Here is an 8,940-nt window from a genome sequence, read left to right on the forward strand (position 1 = left end):
TTTCCAACAGGTTTTATTTCTCCATGGCTTCCCCACCCCATTGCACAGCAGGGTACCAGGCTATGCACAGCACTGCCCCACAGCCCATCCTCCCTGTACAGGCCATGCTTGGCAGGCCATGACTATTTGTGGGGGAAAAATATATATATATATATATATATATATATATATATATATTTCAGATGCAAAAAAAAAAAAAGCCTTGAGTACATTGTTAAGATGAGCAGCAAACAAGACCACCTTCTGCAACAAGAAATGATTCGAGGCTGAAGTATGCAGCAGCAGGTTCACACTGCACCATGATGTTTTTGGAAAGTAGAGGAGAGGCTCATGATTACCAGGGCCACCAAAGGGACAAAGCCTTCTGTGGCCATTGCTTCAGGACTCAGAAATAACAAGGGGATGTGGAGGCCTGGAGAAATGCAGAAAGCACCAAAGTGTGTCTTGCTGGACAAGGAAAGTGGGGAGGTGAAGGAGTGTGGGGCCAGATCCCTCCAGACCATTTGCTGTAGGCCTGGCAGTCACCTCCAAACAGCCTTGCCCATGGTGGCTAGCACTGCTTTTCTGAACATTCCTGGGACTTTGACAGAATTTGGATGTTGTTAAAATAGTTTCTTGATGTTTTACATCACTGAGTGATAATGACCATAAAGGTCAATTCTTAGTGCATTGCCTTTAAAATCATGTTAGTTGTAAAGAACAGAACAAGTTCTTTTTGTTCTATTGCTCCTGCAATATGACTCTACCTTGCTTTTCTTTTGTTGTGGCGCTCCTTTCCTGAAAAGTTACAGTACATGTGTACACTCCCAATTTTTATTGCATCCTAATTTTATCCTGATCATGATTGCTCCTGACTTTTATTGCATTTGTACGTGTGAAATGTGGCCTTGCTGCTAAGCTGGCTGATGGTGTCCTGCATGAGGAACATTGCCTGCAGGTCAAGGAAGTAATCTTTGATACCTGGATTACTGTGTCCAGTCATGGGTTCCCTGGTACAAGAGAAACATGGACAAGCTCGAATGAGCCCAATGAAGATCATCAAGGGACTGGAGTGCCTCACATATGAAAAACCTGAGAGAGCTGTGACTGCTCAGCCCAGAGAAGAGGAGGTTCATCAGGGATCTCCTCAGTGTCTATAAATACCTGAAGGGAGGGTTTAAAAAAAGGTGGGGCGAGGCTCTTTTCAGTGGTGCCCGGTGCCAGCAAGAGGCAATGGGCACAGCCTGGGACACTGGAGGTGCTGCCTGAACACCAGGAGCACTTCTGCGCTGTGTGGGTGACTGAGCACTGGCACAGGCTGCACACAGAGGCTGTGGGGTCTCCTCCTTGGGGATCTTCAGAAGCCGCCTGGACGTGGTCCTGGGCAGCCTGCTCTGGGTGTCCCTGCTTGGGCAGGGGTTGGAGAAGCTGGCTCCAGAGGGCCCTGTCAGCTTCAGCCTTTCTGTGATTCGGTGTCAGGAAAATAAACTGGAGCATGAAGCCTTCTGCTTAGCCGCCCTGAGAAGTCAGCTCTGACTCGGAGCTGGAGGAGGAAAGCTGCAGGCACATACTGATGCCAACAGAGGGCATCATGACTGCATGGACTAATGAAGATCTGCAAGGATTTCGTTGAGAGAAGTAGACGTAAAACCCTAGCTCATTGCATTTTTACTTTTTTTAATACCGAATATTACAAATTGCGCTTTTTTATGTGGTTATGCACTTGTGTATTTGTACACATACACATCAAGGTGATAAAATTATTAATCTAGTCAGAATATTGCATTGACACTGACTTGGAAAGACAGAACTGAAAGATCTAACACTCTATGGTCAGAGGTGGTCAACATAAGTATCCTGTACCTTGCAAAGCCATATTTAACTAAAAGCATATTTTTTAGATTCTTCCCATATTTGGTAAATCCTTCTGGTATACTCTCTCTCTCTCTCTCTTTTTTTTTTTTTTCTTTTTTTTTTTTTTTTTTGTGAGAGTGAGCACCATGGTAGTACAAGGCATACCCAGAATGAAACAGATGTGGCATTTGTTATTTTGCTTTACGTCCAAAAGCAGGGTACCATACTGCTTTTTGTACTGTTCATTCTATCATTCTGCTTAGAAAAGCTTCCTATCACTCAAGCATTAAAACAAGACGACTATGGAAGCGGCCACAAAGCTACAGCAAGCCCATCCCACAGTGAGTTGCTCTGTTTGAGGCTCTGCACCAAGCAAGGAGATGACAATGTGTGGGCAATATGGGATAAATAGGAAGGAGGAAGGAAAGCGGGACAGGGTCAGATGCAGAACAGCAGCACACCTCAGATTCAGAGAAGAGGCAGGACAAGTGTCTCAAAAGCATATCAGGACTCCTGGTATGTACTCTGTTGTCGGTATTTTACAACGATCTGTGGCTCCCAGCTGCTTACAGGAGAGTTAAGCATTTGGGACATTCCTCTGCTAGCTGGAGCTCAGGGGAGCTCACATAAGCGAGCAGGGGCAGGGGGTGCAGAAGTGCTGCAATTTGAGACAAAGATGAGCTAGACAGGAGCTCCAGGCCCCCCAAGGAGCACCAGAGGTGGGTCTTCTGGCAGGACCACATTAAGTTCTCTCACACCAGGTGGTGCCTGCAGAAGGGGCCTCAGTCCAAGCTGTGACTTTGACATACCTAAGGCCTCATCACATGATGTGGTTAAACAGCCAGCACTCTGCCCCTGACAGGCTCAGTGCAGCTGCTCCCTCACCTGAGGGAGTGACCCTTCTTTGCATTTAAATGGTTGTCACCCACTGAAGCAATCCTCCTAAAGAAAGCACCTAAATTCCCTGCATGGTCAGCAGGTGACTTTGAAAGTAAGTGGCCAGGAGATGCTGTCTGCCCATCTTATGTGCATGCACTAGGGCCAACACAACCTTCCTTAGGGCCCTCAAGGATTCCTGCTTCTGCTTTTATTTATACAGGAAAAGTGAACAATCAAGGCAGGACTTGTCTCACCTCACTGCAGCTGTCAAGAAGTCAGACATCTGGTTTGGCAGGTCAAGTTGGAAGCTATTCTTTTGGGCTCCTACGGGAGATGCAGAAAGGCCTGCAGATTGAGAGGGTTGTTCACCTCATCCCAAAATGGGTGTCAAGGATTGTCCTGCTAAGGTGACTGTAGCAGTGCTGTCTGCTGAGCACAGAGGAAACACAGGTCACCTACATTAAACATTTAACTATGAGATAGATCAAGCTAGTGAGAAGAAAACTCACCCCATTTAAGAAGGATTGCACACAACTGTGCTGTGACAGAGATGATGACAGCTTTAGCCATCCGTTTGCTCAACTTTTTCAAGCTTGTGGTTCAGATAGAAAATGTGAGCTCTGTCTCAGAAGTCCTTCTCCCTGATTTCTTTCCATCTGACTTCCTCTTGGGGATTAATTATTTTGCAATACCAGTGAATAGCTTGGCATATCAGTAACACGGTGTACCTCGTAAAATTCTGTTCCCCGCACATTACTCAGTTCTGAAAATTGGTGACCTCATAGCTGTGAGGGAAGATGAGAGATAAGGCCAGATGCAGCTACGTCTGAACATGGGAAAAGTCTGCATTGTTTCTATTAGGTTATATGGAAGAAAAAGATTATTCTCTGCAGGATAAAATTGTGCAGTGGCCATAATTCAAAGTTTTCTAAATGTACATTAGGATAGGATTATACATAACCAATTTTTTCTGTTTCTTATGCTCCATTTTTAATTGTTCATTTAAATTTCCTCATAGACATTTACACCAGAACTGATCATAAAGTACCAGTTTGTTTTCACATGAGAAGAGAAGAGAAGAGAAGAGAAGAGAAGAGAAGAGAAGAGAAGAGAAGAGAAGAGAAGAGAAGAGAAGAGAAGAGAAGAGAAGAGAAGAGAAGAGAAAAGTCACTTTCATACAGTTTAAGCTTCCATTTTCAGTTTTTTAATCAAAATCAAAACCAAAACCAGAAATTATTTGTACTTTAAATATCTGCACAATTCACTGATTTTATCACTGATGGGATACATGTAAATTTAAACTAAGGTGGCAAATTTCCACACAAGTTTTCATGCTAACTAAAATCTCGCTTTTGTGCCAAAAGATGGCCATTAAAAAAAATGCAGTGACTATGCAGTATTTCATTTTCTATGATTCCAAATGCTCTGGCAAACATGGTAATTAAAATAAATGTAAAACCCAAATAACAAGGCAATTAGCTTGCATGTGCCCTTCAAAAGATATATATTACATCAAGGAAATGGCACGCTTCTACTAAGGGAATGGGCTTTCTAATGATCTGCTCCCTCAGTCCTTTTAATCCATAAAGCAAAGAGAGAGGTTTTGTGATTCGCAGGAAATCCTACACCAGGAGTCAGGGGCATTTTCTATGTTCAAAGAGAAAATCTTTGAAGTAATAAATTGCCACTGTTAGATCATCTTTCCTTTATGAACGTCAAAGTTCTCCTTGAAGCACAACATTATTGTTCTGCTTGGGGCCTTCTTAGTGATAACAGTGTGATAAACAACACACATTTCCTTCACCTAAGATCATTGTGGCATTAACATTGTAAGTGCTGTATTGTACTTGGACAGGAGAAAGCCTTGATCTAGCACAGCAAATCAACTGATACTACAAAAATCAAGGTGCATTGTGCTAATCTGCAGTTCACCCTTTAAGAACCGTAATTGATATAGATTAGCTGTATTGACATTGTTTTTTGCTTGTCATTCTGTGTTAATACAGTACATTATAACATTTACAACGAAGTCATGGACCTGGGAGGCACTAACCCTTCACTAAAACGTAACCTGAGCCCCAGCTACTGAGAAAGAAGCTCTGGAGAAGGGGTCCTGGGGGTCCTGATGGACACCACGTTGACCATGAGCCAACATTATGGCAGCAGAGAAGGCCAACAGACTCTTGGGCTGCATTAGCAAATGTGTACCCAGCAGGCCAAGACAAGTGATTATTTCCCTCTCTTTGGTACTTGTGAGACTACACCTACAGGACTGTGTCCAGTTTTGGTTCCTCTGTGCAAGACAATATGGTGACAGAGGCAAATGGCACATGGCAAATTCCTATTAACATATTAGGCAATAATGTTCACCCTAAAGGTGGTCAAACACTGGAAAATGGTACCAGAGAGTCTGTAGGGTCTCCATCCTGGGAGCTATCCAGAATTTACCTGGACAAGTCCCTTAGTCTTGTTCTTCCTGGCCCTATCTAGGCCACCTGGACCAGATGACCTCCAGAGGTTCCTTCCAACCTTGGCCACTTCATGATTCTATGTTTGGAAACAATTTTTCTACTACTTTATCATAAACTCATAGCAAACTGTCTCAAATTAATGATTTTTTACCTACTTACAGGAAAGTATGTTTGGGACCTTAATGGGAGCAGTGCTGATGACAATACCTAACCATTAACACCGTAAGATGCAAAGCACGTCCTGAAACACCCCAGCTGTCAACAGTGACAAATGACTTAAGTGGGGACACAGACAGGACCTCATTCACCACTGAGCAGAGTTTGGTTCCATATGGTTTATGGTAAATGCAGGAATACTGAGAAAAGGTAGAAATGGAGGTTTGTTCTTCCTGCCCACCTGTCCCCAAGGTTATTTAGCCTGCTCTTTAGAAGCTCCAAGGAGATTTCACAACGCTTTTGACTGCCTATTGCTCACCTCTGGTATTGTTATCGTTAGAAAGTTTCACCTCTACCTTAGAACTATGCCAGGCTGGTTACCCTATCAAAGAGAATGCTTTATCAGTTTGATGCAATTTGTTCTTTAAAAATGTCAGTTCGTAGCTGCTTATCTCTTTATTACTGCCAAGGTGCTAAAACATACATAAAAGCATTGAATAAGTCTAGAATTCCCTTGTTTTTTCTTTCTCTTTCTGTAAAAAATGAAATAAGTGCTTTTGCACTCTGCAAGACCCACACCATCCCATCCTTCTCCAGGTGTCTGAAGACAGTCAAAGGTTGCTTCTCTGATTCCTTAAATAGTCCTGGGTAAAATCACAGCAAGTCTTGCCAACCCGGGGGACTTTACCTGCAGTCTATAAGCAAAAGTCTATACATAAAAATTTTATATATACATCTTATATTTATTGTTAGGATACAGAGAATAAAGAAAATGTTCAATAACACTTAGGCATCCTAGAATGATACATGACTAATCTTTGCAGTAAAGTTGGCGTCTCAACAATAAAGAAATGCAATTTTGCTGGTAGTAAGATGATGTCAAGCCAAATGTTGCCTAAAACTACTTGTACAAAAGCATAAGAAAAGGAAGGAGAGGAAAAGAGACACAGAGGAAAAAATGTGGGATAGAATGAATAAAAGCACCATGACTTGTGTTACAAAGTGAACAATGCAGACACAAAAGCTACCTATCCTGCATGTAAGAGGTAGAACATACAAGCAGGAGTGGATCTGTAGAGCAACGCAGTTGATGCTGAGGTCCTGAAATCCACATTTCAGTGTTCTCTTGTTTGTTTGTTTGTTTGTTTTATTTTGGACTAGCTGTAGCTTGGCTTTGTTGAATGCCCCTTTGTGACAACCCCTGGATGCACCCTTGGAGCACTTCTTCCCATTTGTTCCCGTCCATAGGAAGCTGGTTCATATGGTCTGAGGCTGCTCCACCATGCAACCCAAAGCAGAGATCAAGAGATCTGCTATAAAAGTGAGCTAGGACCTGTCTGGAAAGCTTTTTTTTCCCCTCTATTTAACCCGTCTGGCTTTCAGTTCTGTCAGTTCTGTGATGGCAGGAGCTATGAGGAGAAGGCAGGTCCCAGCCCTATGGCAGGAGAAACCCCTGGACATGCAATTAGGGTACTGCATGTGCCTGCTTGCAGCGGGGATGTGCTCCCCTCTGGAGGCTTAGTTTGCCCCATTTTAGACCAAAATGTCAAGCATTGTGTCTTTCACTCTACATGGTGTCCTGAAATGCACTTCATGTGCTTGAGTTCATACCAATCACTTTTCCTAACCCTCACACTGGAGGACACCAGCACAAATCTGCTTCTGCTGACTCCTGGATCCAGATACGCAGAAGCCCAGACAGACCTTCTGTGCCACCACAGAACCTCTTCAGTAGGGAAGTTCCCTTGTGTCCAGGTTCATGAACTTGTAGTCAACTTCTCAGCACTGGAGGAAAGCAAAGGTGAGCCAGGGAGTCAGTAAGATTTAAAATTTATTGTAATAATAATTATTATTATTTTATTATTATATATATTGATACAAGAACCCAGGAGTTGGAGAGAAGAAAAGAAGACGTGCACGAGCTTTTATGCAACTAGGTGCAAGCCAGACCGGAGTGTTTTCTATTATCAGCATCTAAATTAACCAGTTTTAGCCAGTTCAGGTATGTCTACGTGAGTGGGAGTGAAGAGCAGCCATACCCCTAAACATTGCTGCAGGGTGATGGGAGTGCCTGGATCAGCTCAGCAAGGCTCGGCTTCTTTGGGAAGAGGATATCTGTGGATCTCCAAGGATGGTTTAAAGTATGATAAAAAAGAAGCACCCAGCACGGTAATGCCAGGTCATGCTAGGACACCAGGTGCTCCAACATCCCAAAATCACGTAGCAGCAACCTAAAGTACGTTGTCAGAACCTGCAAGGAGCCCAGATCTGCTCTTTTTACAGGGATAAGGAATCCTCAGGTATTTCTGCTCCCTCAGAGGGATGCACTGCTTTTCCCTGCAGAGCCGAGGGTGGAAGCTTTGTCCTGTTCGTGTGCCATGGGTATTTGCTGTGCCCACAGCTCTGTGGATTGGGAGAAAAGTCATATAGGGAGCTATGGACACAGCTGAATCGTGGTCTGGGTGAGTGAACAGCACTGAGAGAACTCACCTGGAGTGAGTGAACAGCATTGGGAACCTGGCACTGGCACAGGCTGCCCAGGGAAGCTGTGGCTGCCCCATCCCTGGAGGTGCTCAAGGCCAGGCTGGATGGGGCTTTGGGCAACCTGGGCTGGTGGGAGGTGTCCCTGCCCATGGCAGGGGGCTGGAACTGGGTGGGCTTCAGAGCCCCTTCCAACCCAAACCATGCTGTGATTCTATGATTGAACATGGAGGACAACAGAGGACATGTTATCCCTTCACATACCTCTGGTTTTGTGGTACTCTCTTATTCATACAACTTGGGAATATTTAGACATAGATTCAGCAATGCTATAAAATATGAGTTAAAATCCATTATTTTTTTTTTCTGCAGCGGTTTTGTTCTAGGGATATATTTTCATGGTTCACCAGAGATATTAGTACATTAACTTATTTTGCAGAAGCAGACATCTGAGCCAGCTTACCTCTTGGTGTATTTATAATTAAATTCAGAGTAACTATGCTCTAGTTCAACTCCATTTTCCCCAAGCCCATGGTTCAAGCACATTTATTCTTCCCAACTCTAAAACAACTTCTCTCCCTCCAGAGGGAGCTGAGGGAACTTGAAAGCTCCTGAAGACACTGGGGGTTTGGGAAGGACTAGGACCACTCACTGTACGTTGCATTATCACCACAAACCCCACACACAATGCTCTTAAGGAAAACCTAGTTGCAGAGATTCACTTCAAAGCATTTGATCTGCTGTTGCTCCCCTGACATGATTTATGCTGTAAAACTGGTCTGGCTATTAGTGTCTGTTTCACTGGTAGTTGCCAAGTTCACACTCATCTTTCCCCACTTTTTCTTACTGTTCTTTTCATACCTGTTCTTTAATCGAGTGACATGTGAACACCTTTGCAGCAGGACAAAAAGTACACATCAGCACTGCACAGCACATGTCAGGGTGCTGGAGAGGGGAAGGGGACCTCCTCATTAGTACCCACACCCATTTAGACCAGCCCAGCTCACCTGTCACCAAGCTGGGTGGTGAAGGTGACTCTGCAGATGGAAGGGATGCTGTTCAGAGCGACCTTCATGGGCTTGAGAAGTGGAACCAAGCAAACATCATGGAGTTTGTTGAG

This window comes from Aythya ferina, assembly GCF_964211825.1.
Source record: "Aythya ferina genome assembly, chromosome: 1".
In the NCBI taxonomy this organism is placed as follows: Eukaryota; Metazoa; Chordata; class Aves; order Anseriformes; family Anatidae; genus Aythya; species Aythya ferina.